This window comes from Rhinatrema bivittatum, chromosome 1 (assembly GCF_901001135.1).
Source record: "Rhinatrema bivittatum chromosome 1, aRhiBiv1.1, whole genome shotgun sequence".
Taxonomy (NCBI): Eukaryota; Metazoa; Chordata; class Amphibia; order Gymnophiona; family Rhinatrematidae; genus Rhinatrema; species Rhinatrema bivittatum.
Window position 1 is genome coordinate 15,038,786 of NC_042615.1, and position 13,870 is coordinate 15,052,655.

At 46.2% G+C, this 13,870-nt stretch overlaps 1 protein-coding gene across 1 annotated transcript in view; it reads left to right on the forward strand.

Annotated features, from left to right (window-relative positions):
* FAT4 (FAT atypical cadherin 4) overlaps positions 1–13,870 on the forward strand; it is a 625,352-nt gene that overhangs the window by 367,124 nt on the left and 244,358 nt on the right. The gene's annotated exons all lie outside the window — the stretch shown is intronic.

Consider the following 13,870-nt stretch of genomic DNA (forward strand, 5'->3'; position numbering starts at 1 on the left):
TGTATGAGTATCGGTGTCATAAAAGTGAAAGGCAAACATCGCCCCCTTAGACGCCCACTCATGAAACAGAGCCCCACAGTCCCGTCCCGGCAAAAAGCCCACATTGCCAGTCAGGGGCACTAGGAGGGAAATCACCCCATCCAATCCCCGCTGCCCCCGTAACCATCGCCATGCCGCAATGCACGGAGACAGCAAAACCCTAGGGTATGTAAGCCCACGCCGCTCCCCAGCACTAGATTGGATAAGACTCAGGGGCGACCAAGGGGCTGCCATGCCGGAGATTAGCCCCCTCATGCAGAATTTATAGTCCCCCGTAAGCCACTCCCCTATGAAGCGCAGCTGGCAGGCCGCGTTGTACAAGCGGAAGTCAGGCAGGCCACATCCCCCTTGATCCCGAGAGTAAGTCATAGCCTGATAACTAAGACGGGCTTTCCGTCCCCGCCATATAAAGTGCTGGAGGGCCGCGTACAACCTTTTTAAGTCCCTATCCCGTATCCAACAAGGAACCATGGACAAGACATACAAAATCTTGGGAGCAATGATCATTTTAATAAGAGCGCAGCGACCAAAATGAGACAAGGGAAGCGAGGCCCAAGCCTCCAGCTGGGAGCGGATCCGCTCTAATAGGCTAGTGACATTCAATTCATATAAGTGCCGTAGGTCCCTCGGAATCCAAATACCTAAGTATTTCAGCTTAGCTGGCGCCCATCTAAGTGGAAAAGTGCCCACCCATGAAGATTGCAGCTGAGGATTCAAGGCCAGCGCCTCCGACTTCCCAAAGTTAATACATAGTCCCGCCACCTCCCGAAATTGGTCAAAAAGATTAATAATAACGGGAACGCTTGCTTGCGGGTTGCCAACAAAAAGCAAAATATCATCCGCAAAAAGAGCCGTACGAAGAGACTGTTGGCCCACCCGCAATCCCCGTATCTGTGGCTCCTCCTGCAACCGAATAGCCAGTGGTTCCAGCGCTAAAACAAAAAGTAAGGGAGAAAGGGGGCAACCCTGACGGACTCCACAATGTAAGTCAAACGGCGGGGTCACTGTCCCATTCAATAAAATACTAGCACTAGGGTTGCTATATAGAACCTCCGCCCACTTCACAAAAGCCCCCTCAAAGCCATACTGCCGCAACACCCAAAAAAGAAAATCCCAAGACAATGAATCGAAGGCCTTCTCTGCGTCAAGACTCAGAACAGCCGCGTCCGCACCAGCAGAATAACTAAGAGAGGCCATCAGGCGGCGCACATTCCGAACCCCATGTCTGCCCCGTACAAAACCAGTTTGATCGTCGTGAACGAGTGTGGGAAGAAGACCACTAAGTCTAGCAGCCAAAATAGCCGCGAATAACTTAACATCCACATTTATCAGGGAGATAGGTCTGTAAGCCCCCACCTCCTCCGGGTCCTTTCCCGGCTTGGGAAGAACCACAATAACCGAGTGATTAAGCGCAGGAGAGAGGCCCCCCTCCTCCAACAATGTATTATAGAAAGCCCCAAGTGGGGAAAGCAAATGAAATTTCAAAATTTTATAGAACTCGGAGCCGAGTCCGTCCGACCCCGCAGCCTTGCCCAACTGGAGAGCATGAATGGCCCGATGCACCTCCTGATCAGTAATGGGAGTGTTAAGAGCTGCCAACTGAGCTGGAGTCACCCTCGGCCATTCAGTCGAATGGAATAAAGCCTCCCGAACCAGCGGATCGCTACGACGTTCCGCATACAGTTGGCGATAATATTCAAGAAACCTAGCCTCTATATCTCCAGGGGACGTTCGACGTTCGCCCCGACTATCTTTAATACTAACTATAACCTGCCTCTGATCCCGAGGGCGAACCAAGTGGGCCAAGAGTCGACCGGCCCTATTACCATATTTATAAAGTTGGTATTGAAAATATTTGAGTGATTTGGACGCCCGTTGGTGGAGCAAAGAATTCAGCGTAGCTCGCGCCTGGTCAACCTGTCCCCTACCTTCCGGGGTCATATCAACCACGTGTCTCTGTTGGGCACTTTTAAGGACCTGCGTAAGGCGGATTATTTCAGCATTCCGTTGACGATTCGTCTTAGCCACATACGCAATGATTTCACCGCGCATCACCGCTTTCCCGGCCTCCCACAAGGTTGCCGCGGAAATATCTGGGGTAGAGTTATGCTTGACATACTCCTTCCAGCACCCTTGTAAGTACGCACGAGACTGCTCATCGTGGTACAAGTCCGGGCGCATACGCCACGAAAACGGGGACCGCTCTCCCGTACCACTCCGCAACAAGACTGACACCGGGGCATGATCTGAGACCGATCGAACGCCTATAGACGCCTCCTCCACCCTGGCAAACCACTTCTCAGACACCAGCAGATAGTCCAAACGAGAGTAGACCTGATGGGGATGAGAATAGAATGTAAAATCAAGTTCACCAGGGTGAAGAACCCTCCACACATCTAGCAGTTGAAGTTCATCACATAAAAAATGAACTCCCAAAGAACGGTCCCGGGCGGTGTCTGGCCTGGGCGGTTTTCGATCCAAAAGGTTGTCTGCTACTACGTTAAGGTCTCCCCCAACCACCAACACATAATCCAGAAACTCTGTGAGCAAGCCCGCCAGGGACGAAAAGAAATCCTGAGAAAAAACATTGGGCCCGTACACATTACAAAAAGCTATCTTTTGGTGACCTAGGACCCCAGCTGCAATCACATACCGACCCTCTGTATCATGACAAGTTCTAGTGAGGCGGAAGGGCAGGTTTTTATGAAAGAGGATAGCCACTCCCCTCTTGCGAGAGGTGTAAGAAGAATATATGCATTGACCCACCCACTCCTGCTTAAGTTTACGATGTTCCGCATCGTTCAAGTGTGTCTCCTGGAGAAAAACAACTTGGGAATGCATGCGACTAAACATAGTTAATAGTTTTTTCCGCTTAACTGGGGAGTGTATCCCATCTACATTCATGGTAGTTACTCTAACCTTCGCCATGGCGCACGGTGCCCCGCACAAATTGTATGGGAGCCCAACCAGTGGGCTCTAGGAGCGTACGCCACCTTCCCTCATGGCCCCCCAGCCTAGACCACAAGGGGATATGAAAAACAACAGGAGAGGTGTAGCACCACGGTCCCTGGACCCAACCCCCCCATCCCCCAACTATCCCAGCCCTCCCAGCCTTCCCCCCACACAATACCTCCCCCTGGCCCCACAAGCACACCCACACACACACCCCCACACATACCCAGAACCGCTCAAGGAGGTACAGAGGCATCTCACCCACCGATCGTTCCAGTAGGTCAAGCTTACCCCCCTCCGTCCCGCTCCCACCCCGCGAACCCCCAGCCAACATAGTTAGTGAAACATGGTCCATACAACAGAACACACACCCTAACATCAAACCAATGTAAGCAGATACAGGAATCAAATAACATCCTTGGGCACTCAAGCCTTATTAGCAAAAAGAAAGAAAGAAAAATAAGATTGCTTTATGTCCTTTGTAAGAAAACACCAGACTGTCAGCCGGCAAAATGGAGCCAATGATAAAAGTCACACCATCCTGAAAAAGCAACCAACGAATCTTCACCCCCCCCCCTCCATGGAGAGGGGTCGGCCAGCTCACAAAACCACAACGGTGGTAAGAAGGAAGAAATCTTGAATCCTATGGGCGCCCTAACTTGTTCAGTCCCCGGCTGCCCCAGGTAGACTAGCAAGGAATCCATCAGCTTCCTCCTTAGTATTAAAGAAGAGGACTTTGTTGTTGTGGTACACACGGAGCTTAGCAGGGTACAGCAAACCAAATTTGATACCCCTCCTGTAGAGCTCCGAGCAAGCTGGCGTCATCAGTTTCCTTTTTGCAGCAGTAGAGGCGGAAAAATCATTAAATACTAAAATCTTGTGATTGTTGTATTCCACAAGATCCTTTTGCTTAAAGGCTCGCAAGAGTTTAGTCTTATGCTCCCAATTCAAGATCCGCGCCATCACCGGTCGGGGTCTGGGCGCCCCCTCTCGCACGGGCCCAACCCGGTGGACCCTCTCACATTTTAGCTCCCCGGGGGACAAGGCCAAACCTATGTGGGCAGGGAGCCAATTCTCAATCCAGTCCAAAAGCTCAGAGTCTTTTACTGCCTCAGGTAGCCCCACTATCTTGAGGTTATTGCGGCGCCCACGATCCTCCAGATCCTCTACCTTGTCTAACAGCTCTTTTTGCTGTGATCGCAGCTCAGCCACGTGGCGCTCGGCCGCCGCCATCCGATCCCCATGATCGGAGAGAACCTGTTCCGCCTCATCTAGGCGCTTAGACTGACCCTCCACAGCCGCCTTAAGATCCTCCATCGTAGATTGTATGCGAATAAGCCGGGCATCCAGAGCCGCAGTCACACTCTGGGAAATCTGCAACAGCGCGTCCTCCGACACCGCTTCTAAAACTTTCGCGCCCACTGGAGAAGATGGGGCCGCCGCCATCTTGGAGCAGCAAGGTCATCGCACCGCTGTCTTGCGAAGATTCCTCTGCCGCATCCCCCACACCTCCGACGCAGATCGGAACCTCTGTAGCCCGTCCCCCGAAAGATGGCAAATAAATTGGGAAGCGTTTCGCCGCGATTTTATGGGGTTTTTCCGCCGAGACCGGGAGCGGGACTCCGGAGCTCTAAAGCCGTGCTGCCGGCGCCTCTACGTCATCGCCGGAAGTCCGAGGAGAGAAAGGTGTTAAGTGGTGTACCTCAGAGGCAGGTCCTAGGGCCAAGTTAAAGGGAAAAGGTAGCCCTTTTGCAGATAACACTAAGATTTATGACAGAGTGAATATCCCTGAAGGAATAGACAGAATGAAAAGTGATCTAAGAGAGCTTATGGAGTGGCTGAATACTTGGCAATTAAGATTCAATGCCACAAAGTGCAGATTCATGCACTTAGGTGCAGAAATCAATGGGAGTGGTATGCAGTAGTTGGAGAAAAGCTGCTGTGCACTGACCAGGAGAGGGAGCTTGGTGTGATAATGTCAGATGATCTCAAGGTAGCAAAACAGTGTGATAAGGTAGTGGCCAGACCTAGTAGGATGCTTGGATGCATAGGAAGAAGCATAACCAGTAGAAAAAAGAGATAAAATTGCCTCTTTACATATCATTGCTGAGACCTTACCTGTAGTACTGTGTTCAGTTCTGGAGGCTGTATCTCAGAAAGGATATACAACGGCTGGAGACAGTCCAGAGAAGGGCAACCAAAATGGTACAGGGTTTGTACCAAACGCCCTTTGAGATGACACTGAGGAACTGAAGAGAAGCAAGACAAGGGGATATGATTCAAACATTTAAATTCCTGAAAGATAGTAATTCACTGGTATCCAAGCTTTTTCATTGGAAAGTAAGCTATAGAACTAGGGGGTCACAATATAAAGCTCCAAAGGGGTAGATTCTGGAACAATATCAGGAGATATTTTTTCACAGAGAGGGTGATGGATGCCTGAAATGGCCTCCCAGATAAGGCAGTGATGATAAAGACAGTAATAGACTTCAGAAATGCATGGGATAAACACAGAGGATCCCTAGAGGCAAGAGAATAATGAAGCAGTAGGCAACCTTCACTGAGTGACAGTTGTATCCAAGGGCAACATGGTGCTTCCTGGAAATCATGGAGTAACCTGCACAGAGCAACAGTTGCCACAATTAAGAAAACATACAGAAGTCGATATTCAAATGCTACTTAGTCAGATAAGTAGGACATATGTGAGTAAGTGGCGACCACTGACTATCTGGCTACATTCAGTGGTAACCACTTAGCCTGATAAGTCACTTATTCAGCAGAGTAGTTAGACAGATAGTTGGTGGCCAGTGGACATAGCTGGGCGGCACTACGTATCAAAACTAACTTAGCCGGATAAGTAGAGGTGTCCTCTTCAGCCTGCCAGACCAGTAACCTGTGGGATTCTCCCTCCCACCAGCAATTGGGGGCAGAGTGCGAAAACTTCCTCTCTGACATCACTACCATAAAGACTGGCCCAGCAGAGGGGACGTCAATAGTCACTGCCTCCAGCAGATGGGATGGAGCACAGACGTTGCTGGTCCAGCAGTGTAAGAAGGGCCCTAGGACAACGGCCTTCCCTAAGGTCACTTTCCCTAGGAGCCTGGGCTGGGGTGGGACCCCACAGGATGACAGCTTCAATAAGTCTGATCTTCCCTCCCCAGGGCAACCAGTTGTTTTGATCTCCTGGTTTCCTGACAAAGTCTCCTAACTGTGATTAAAAAAATTTAAAAAGAAAAGACGGAGGATCAGCCAGCCTGAACCATTGCTACATTCCCCAGGTATGGACAAGGGGAGGAATAGCACCAGGTGTGGGGCCTGGTGGGTCCCTGGTGTCACTGGCTCCTCCTGCCATAGTTGTGATGGCGAAAAGTAGGCCCCTGTGGAGGAAGGGGGCAGGGCTGGGCCAGTTGAACAGCACGCGCCAGGGAGTGCGTTCTTTCCTCCACCTTTCATGGCCGTGAAGGCTTTCCTCCGCAGCTTCGGAAGGTGGGGCAGGCCCAGACAAGCAGCATCAGCGACTAGAGACCCCAGGGAGGAGAAGTCTGAGTTTTCCTTGGATTTCATCTTGGCTTTGCCCCAAGCCTATCTCCAGATGAAAGATAAGCAGAATAAGATGCCTTCTTCAGGGGAAAAGCCCAAGCCACTTTCAGGCTAGGAAGATTGGCATTCCGAAATGGAACTCCAGTGGGAGGGAGGGTTCGAGGAGGAGGAGGGCTCTTCCCAGGAAGAGACTTTAGGTGAGGAAGAACCAGAAGCTAGGGACTCAGCTGTGCGTTTGTTTCGGGCAGGTAAACTGGGGGCCCTAATTACAAAAGTCTTGCAGGTCTTAAGTCTGAAAGAAGAAATGCCCAAAGCTAGAATGAAGGGAACTCCCATTCTGACAGGGATTAGGAAATCTTGCAAAGCCTTTCCCATCCATTGAGCAATCCAGGATATTTGTTAGCAGCGTGGAAGATCTCGAAGTCTAGGCTTAGAAGCCGTAGAACTATGCAGAACCTGTATCTAAAAGAACAGGAGGATAAGGATAGGCTTCTAGAACTGCCTAGAGTAGATGCAGCAATCTCAGAAATAGCAAAGAAAACGACTAGACCAGTTGAAAGTGGAGCAACCTTGAAAGACCCTCAGACAGGAAAGTGGAAATGTTACTAAAAGGTTTTGAGCTTTCTTCTCTGGCCCTCCAGGCAGCTATTTGTGAAGGTTATATAGCCAGGGCCCTTCTAATCTGGTCTCAACAAGAGATCCATGGTATCAAAGATGCAGGATCCTTGGAGGATAGGGTGAGGCCGGTCCTAGTGGAATCAGCGGCAGCCTTTGTAGCAGATACTATGTATGATCTTATTAGAGTTTCAGCGAAGTTATTAGCGGCAGAGGTCATAGCTAGGTGGATTTTATGGCTAATGAATTGGGTGGCAGATTCAGCGTCCCAGACCAGGTTAGGAAAACTACCCTTTAAAGAGAGGCTTCTGTTTAGAGAAGACCTAGAAAAGATGGTCAAAGACTGGGAGGATCGAGGCCCCAAAGGTTACCGGAAGAAAAGCCCAGAGGCCTCGCAAGGGGAGACACCTGGAGACAGTGGTCCAGGGAGTACAGACAGAGGGAATGGTAGAGACCAGCTCCCTTGCCCAGTCAGGATCCCGGACAGATCTCAGCCCTTTTGGGGCAATAGAAGATTTCCAAAGGAAGGGAACCCCGAGCCCCCCTTAGTAACAAAAACTCACAATGACAGGGAGCAGGCCCACTCTATGATTCCCCAGGTAGGGGACTGGTTACAGATCTTTTATCAGGAATGGGCCAAAATAATAATAAGCAAAAGATATCACCCAGAATTAAGATTCCCCATAGAAAATTTCTTTGTTTCTTCCGCATACAAGGCAAGCAGGGGAGAAGCGGTCATGCAGACATCAGAGAGGCTAGTTCTGCTGCAAACAATTATCACAGTACTGCCAGGTCAGGAAGGCTCGAGGGTATTCTCCATTTATTTCCTAGTACCAAAGAAGGAAGGTTCGGCCAGTGCTGGACCCAACGTGAATTAACAGGGCCTTGGTAGTTCCCCATTTCTGTATGGAATCACTGCCTTCAGTAAAAGCGGCCATAAGGACAGGGGAATTTCTGGCAGCCTTGTTCTGACAGAGGCATATTTTCATATTCCCATCAGGAGAGATTTCTAGCGTTACTTATGCTTCGAGATAGCCAGTCAGCATTACCAGTTCAGGGCACTCTCCTTTGGCATCTCCTCCAGGGTATACATATTCAGGTTCTTCAACCTCTCCTCATAAGTCATTCGATGGAGATCACCCACCATTTTGGTCGCCCTTCTCTGGACCGCCTCCATACGGTCTCTGCCTCTTTTGAGATACGATCTCCAGAAGTGAACACAGTACTCCAGGTGAGGCCTCACCAAGGACCTGTACAAGGGGATTATCACTTCCCTTTTATTACTAGATATTCCTCTCTGTATGTAGCCTAGCATTCTTCTGGCTTTGGCTATCGCTGTGTCACACTGCTTCGTCGACTTCAGGTCGTTAGACACTATCACTCCAACGTCTCTCTCCTGCTCCGTTGCACATCAGCCCTTCACCCCCCAATGCATATAGTTCTTTCGGATTACCACACCCCAGATGCATGACTCAGCATTTCTTGGCATTGAATCCTAGCTGCCATATCTTTGACCACTCTTCCAGCTTCCTTAAATCCCGTCTCCTTCTCTGTACTCCTTCCGGCGTGTCCACTCTGTTGCAAATCTTAGTATCATCCACAAATAGACAAACTTTATCTTCTATCCCATCACGAAGATGTTGATCAGAACTGGTCCCAACACCAATCCCTGTGGCACTCCACTTAACACCATTCTCTCTTCAGAGTAGGTTCCATTTACCATCACCTGTTGTCTTCTATCCGTCAACCAGTTTGTAATCCATGCCAGCTTCTTGGAGCTGACTCCCACGCTTCTCATTATGTTGATGAGTCTTCTATTTGGGACCGTATCAAAAGCTTTAATAAAATCCAAGTAAATTACATCGAGCGCTCTTCCCTGATCCAGTTCTCTAGTTATCCAATCAAATAAATCAATTAGATTTGTCTGACAAGACCTTCCCCTGGTGAATCTATGCTGCTTCTGATCGAGCAACCCACCAAATTGTAGATAGTTCACTATCCTTTCCTTCAGCAGAGTCTCCATTAATTTTCCCACCACCGAGGTGATACTAACCGGCCTGTAGTTTCCAGCCTCTTCTCTGCTCCCACTCTTGTAAAGCCGGACCATACCGCTCTTCTCCAGTCACTCAGCCACACCCTTTTCCAGGGATCTATTGAACAGGTCACACAGTGGACCCGCCAGCACATCTCTGAGCTCCCTCAATATTCTGGGGTGAACCTCGTCAGGCCCCATGGCTTTGTCCACTTTCAGTTTTCTTAGCTCTTCCCATACATTATCTTCCGTAAATGGAGTTTCATCTACTCCACCCCCTTCTTCAGTCTTGATAACTAGCGACGGTCCTTCTCCAGGGTCTTCTTTAGTAAACACTGAACTGAAGTATTTGTTTAATATTTCTGCTAATTCATCATCTCTCCCCACCCATTGATCTTTATCCCCTTTCAATTTCACTATACCACCATGTACCTTTCTCTGATATATCTGAAAAATGTTTTGTCACCTTGCTTTACCTCCTTGGCAATCCTTTCCTCTGCCTGGCTTTTTGCTTTCTTTTTTCATCTCCCTCAGTTTTGCCAGATAACCCTCCCTGTGTTCTACTTTTTGGGATTCTTTATATTTCTTGAATGCTGTTCTTTTTGCTTTTATTATATGAGCCACCTCCTTTGTGAACCAGATTGGATTCTTATTTCTCTTACTTTTGTTTACTTTTCTAAATATAGATTTGTTGCTTTTGTAATTGCTCCTTTTAGTTTGGCCCACTGTTGTTCGACCTCTCCCATTTTCTCCCAGTCTTCAAGTTCTGCCTCCAGATATTTCCCCATTTCTACAAAGTCTGCTTTTTTGAAGTTCAAAACTTGGGTATTTGTGACACTTCTCCAGATCCTATTTGTAATATCAAACCATACTGTTTGATGATCACTGGTGCTGAGGTGGGCACCCACCCGGACATTAGAGACATTAGCCCCATTAGTACGCACTAGGTCAAGTATAACTCCCTCCCTCGTGGGTTCCATTCCCATTTGTTTGAACAGAGCGCCTTGCAGGTCATCCACTATCTCTCTGTGATCTCTTGTAATTTATGAACAATAATCTTTTCACCCTTACCTTTTCACGTAGTCTTTAGAAAACTATAATGTCCTGTTTTTTTTTCATTACTTTATTTGCTGTCCTAAGAAGAAGAAGGTTAGCTGCACTAATAATATCTCCTTTTAGTTTTGCCCACTGCTTTTCGACTTTCCCTAGATTTTTCCATCTCACTAATGACTCCTTGATGTAGTAAGAATATAAGAAGTTGCCATACTGGGACAGACTGAGGGTCCATCAAGCCCAGCAACCTCTCATCAACAGTGGCCAATCCAGGTTACAAGCACGTGGCAACTACCCAAACATTAAATAGATCCCATGCTACTAAAGCCAGTAATAAGCAGAAAGCCATGGCTATTCCCTATGTCCCTATGTCAGTTTATGGACTTCATCTCTTGGAATTTATCCAAATCTTTTTTTTTTTCTTTTCCATACTGGATCAGACCAAGGGTCCATCAAGCCCAGCATCCTGTTTCCAACAGTGGCCAATCCAGGCCATAAGAACCTGGCAAATACCCAAAAACTAAGTCTATTCCATGCTACTGTTGATAGTAATAGCAGTGGCTATTTTCTAAGTCAACTTAATTAATAGCAGGTAATGGACTTCTCCTCCAAGAACTTATCCAATCCTTTTTTAAACACAGCTACACCAATTGCACTAACCACATCCTCTGGCAACAAATTCCAGAGTTTAATTGTGCGTTGAGTGAAAAAGAACTTTCTCCGATTAGTTTTAAATGTGCCCCGTGCTAACTTCATGAAGTGTCCCCTAGTCCTTCTACTATCCGAAAGAGTAAATAACCAATTCACATCTACCCATTCTAGACCTCTCATGATTTTAAACACCTCTGTCATATCCCCCCTCAGCCATCTCTTCTCCAAGCTGAAAAGTCCTTACCTCTTTAGTTTTTCCTCATAGGGGAGCTGTTCCATTCCCTTTATCATTTTGGTCGCTCTTCTCTGTACCTTCTCCATCGCAATTATATCTTTTTGAGATGTGGCGACCAGAACTGTACACAGTATTCAAGGTGCAGTCTCACCATGGAGCAATACAGAGGCATTATGACATTTTCTGTTTTATTCACCATTCCCTTCCTAATAATTCCCAACATTCTGTTTGCTGTTTTGACTGCCGCAGCACACTGAACCAACGACTTTAATGTATTATCTACTATGACACCTAGATCTTTTTCCTGGGTGGTAATATGGAATCTAACATCGTGTAGCTACAGTATGGGTTATTTTTCCCTATATGCATCACCATGCACTTGTTCACATTAAATTTCAACGGCCATTTGAATGCCCATATCTTCCAGTTTCGCCAGGTCCTCCTGCAATTTATCACAATCTGCTTGTATTTAACTACTCTGAAATCTTTCATATCATTTGCAAATTTGATCACCTCACTCATCATACCTCTTTCCAGATCACTTATAAATGTATTATAAAGTATAAGTCCAAGATCAGATCCCTGAGGCACTCCACTGTATACCTTTTTTCCCCACGGAGAAAACCGACCATTTAATCGTTCTCTTTGTTTCTTGTCTTTTAACCTGTTTTCTCCCTCATTTTAACTCTGAAGGCTTAAAGTTGAAAAAGAAGAAGGAGGTGCTGTAATATTTCTGCATATGGGTAACCTGCACTGAGCGGCAGTTTCTACCCTGAACAGAACACATGGGGTAATCTGCACAGAGCGGCAGTTACTATGCTAACAGAAACGTGGGGTTAATCTGCACGGAGTGGCAGTTTCTACCCTGAACAGAACACATACGGTAATCTGCACAGAGCGGCAGTAACTATGCTAACAGAAACGGGGAGGTAATCTGCACAGCGCGGCAGTTACTATGCTAACAGAAAAGTGGGGCTAATCTGCAAGGAGCGGCAGTTTCTACCCTGAACAGAACACATGGGGTAGTCTGCACAGAGCGGCAGTTACTATGCTAACAGAAATGTGGAGGTAATGTGCACGGAGCGGCAGTTTCCATGCTTAACAAAACACATGACGATAATAAATGACGAACAGGCTGACTGGCTAAACACCGCACTACGATTACATGTCCCGCAAAGAAATCTCAGATCAGCCAATAGAGCTCTACTAACCATTCCATCAGTCAAAACAGCAAAGTTGACCCAAGTCAGAGAGCACTATCCTTGGCAGGACCTTTACTATGGAACACATTACCCCTGGTATTAAGGCTAATGAAAGATTTAAAACTCTTCAAAAAAGACTTAAAAACATGGCTCTTCAAAAAAGCATTTCACAGTGAGGTAGCTGAATAACAACACAAAAACAGCTGAAAGTAACCAGTATAAAATGCAGAGTTGCATAATTTTATTATTTTTTTCTCATATTTAAGTATTATATTTGAATGACAGTATAAACATATGATTGCGCTAACAATCATAACTGGTAACCACACCCATCCCCCATTTAGAATATATTATTGAACTATGTAACCGTATAATACTGGCACCTTTTGGATAATCTAGAAACCAAACCAAACATATTTGTGCCTATCTGTAAACCGTTGTGATGGTGCTCTACTAAACGACGGTATAGAAAAGTTTTTAAATAAATAAAAAAATAAATAAACATGGAGGTAACCTGCATGGAGCAGTAGTTACTACCATAAACAAATTGTTGCGCAGAATGGATGAACCTTTTGTCATTGTCTGCCATCAGAACTATTTTTACTATGTTAAATTTAGTTTTCTGAAGTCCAGAACCCCTCTCCTCGGAATGAACCTTCATCTCCTGTGCTCTAATACTGAATCATACCATCATGGGTTGAACAATATTGGGACACAAGACAAATTCCTATGGAACCCAGCAAGATAAACTGCAGGTGAGGAGCAGTAATGACCTAATACACTTATTGGGATTGGCTACATTAAAAAAAAAAATTAAAACCATTTCCCCAAAACTGACCTTCAACTACTCAATCAATAAATCATGACTTAGTATTTCGAAGATGACTGACAAATGCTATAAAATAATTATTCCATTGCTTCATGATCCTGTTCCCTATACATATCAAGGAGAGAATCAGCAAATTTCTAAACTATATTTGACTCAAATACCAGATTGAAGTTTATCAAGGATATAGTAACTTAGATTAATAAAAAACTATCATCTACAGCTTGTTTGTTGACCCTTAATTGTACATATCCAAGTGAACTAACACAGCAACCACAATTTTTCATCTTCCTAAAAATCTACCAGTAAATGTTGAATAGAAACCACCTTTTCCACAATTTTCCTAGGTAAGGCAGTTTATAAATTTGTCTATAATGATAATACACAGACGAATCCTGTGAAAGCCTTTTTAACAATGGCCTAATCACTGCATGGCTGTAAAGATGCACTTTTCTGTGTCTTTCAAAATGACTGCACCAGAAGTCTCCAGAGTCTCTGTGTCATCTGACATTACTACAACAGAAATCTGTAAAGTCTGAACACATCCTTATTGCTATTCATAAGTGTTATGACATCTAATTCCTTACAGACCAGAGGGATCTTATTTTCTAAATGCTTGGTGATCTAGTTGCATAGATCAGATGATGTCTCTCAAAACATTTTGACCCTTAATGGAAAATGTCAAGATCTAAATAATATAAATTAGCTCTTTAGCCCTGTTCTTG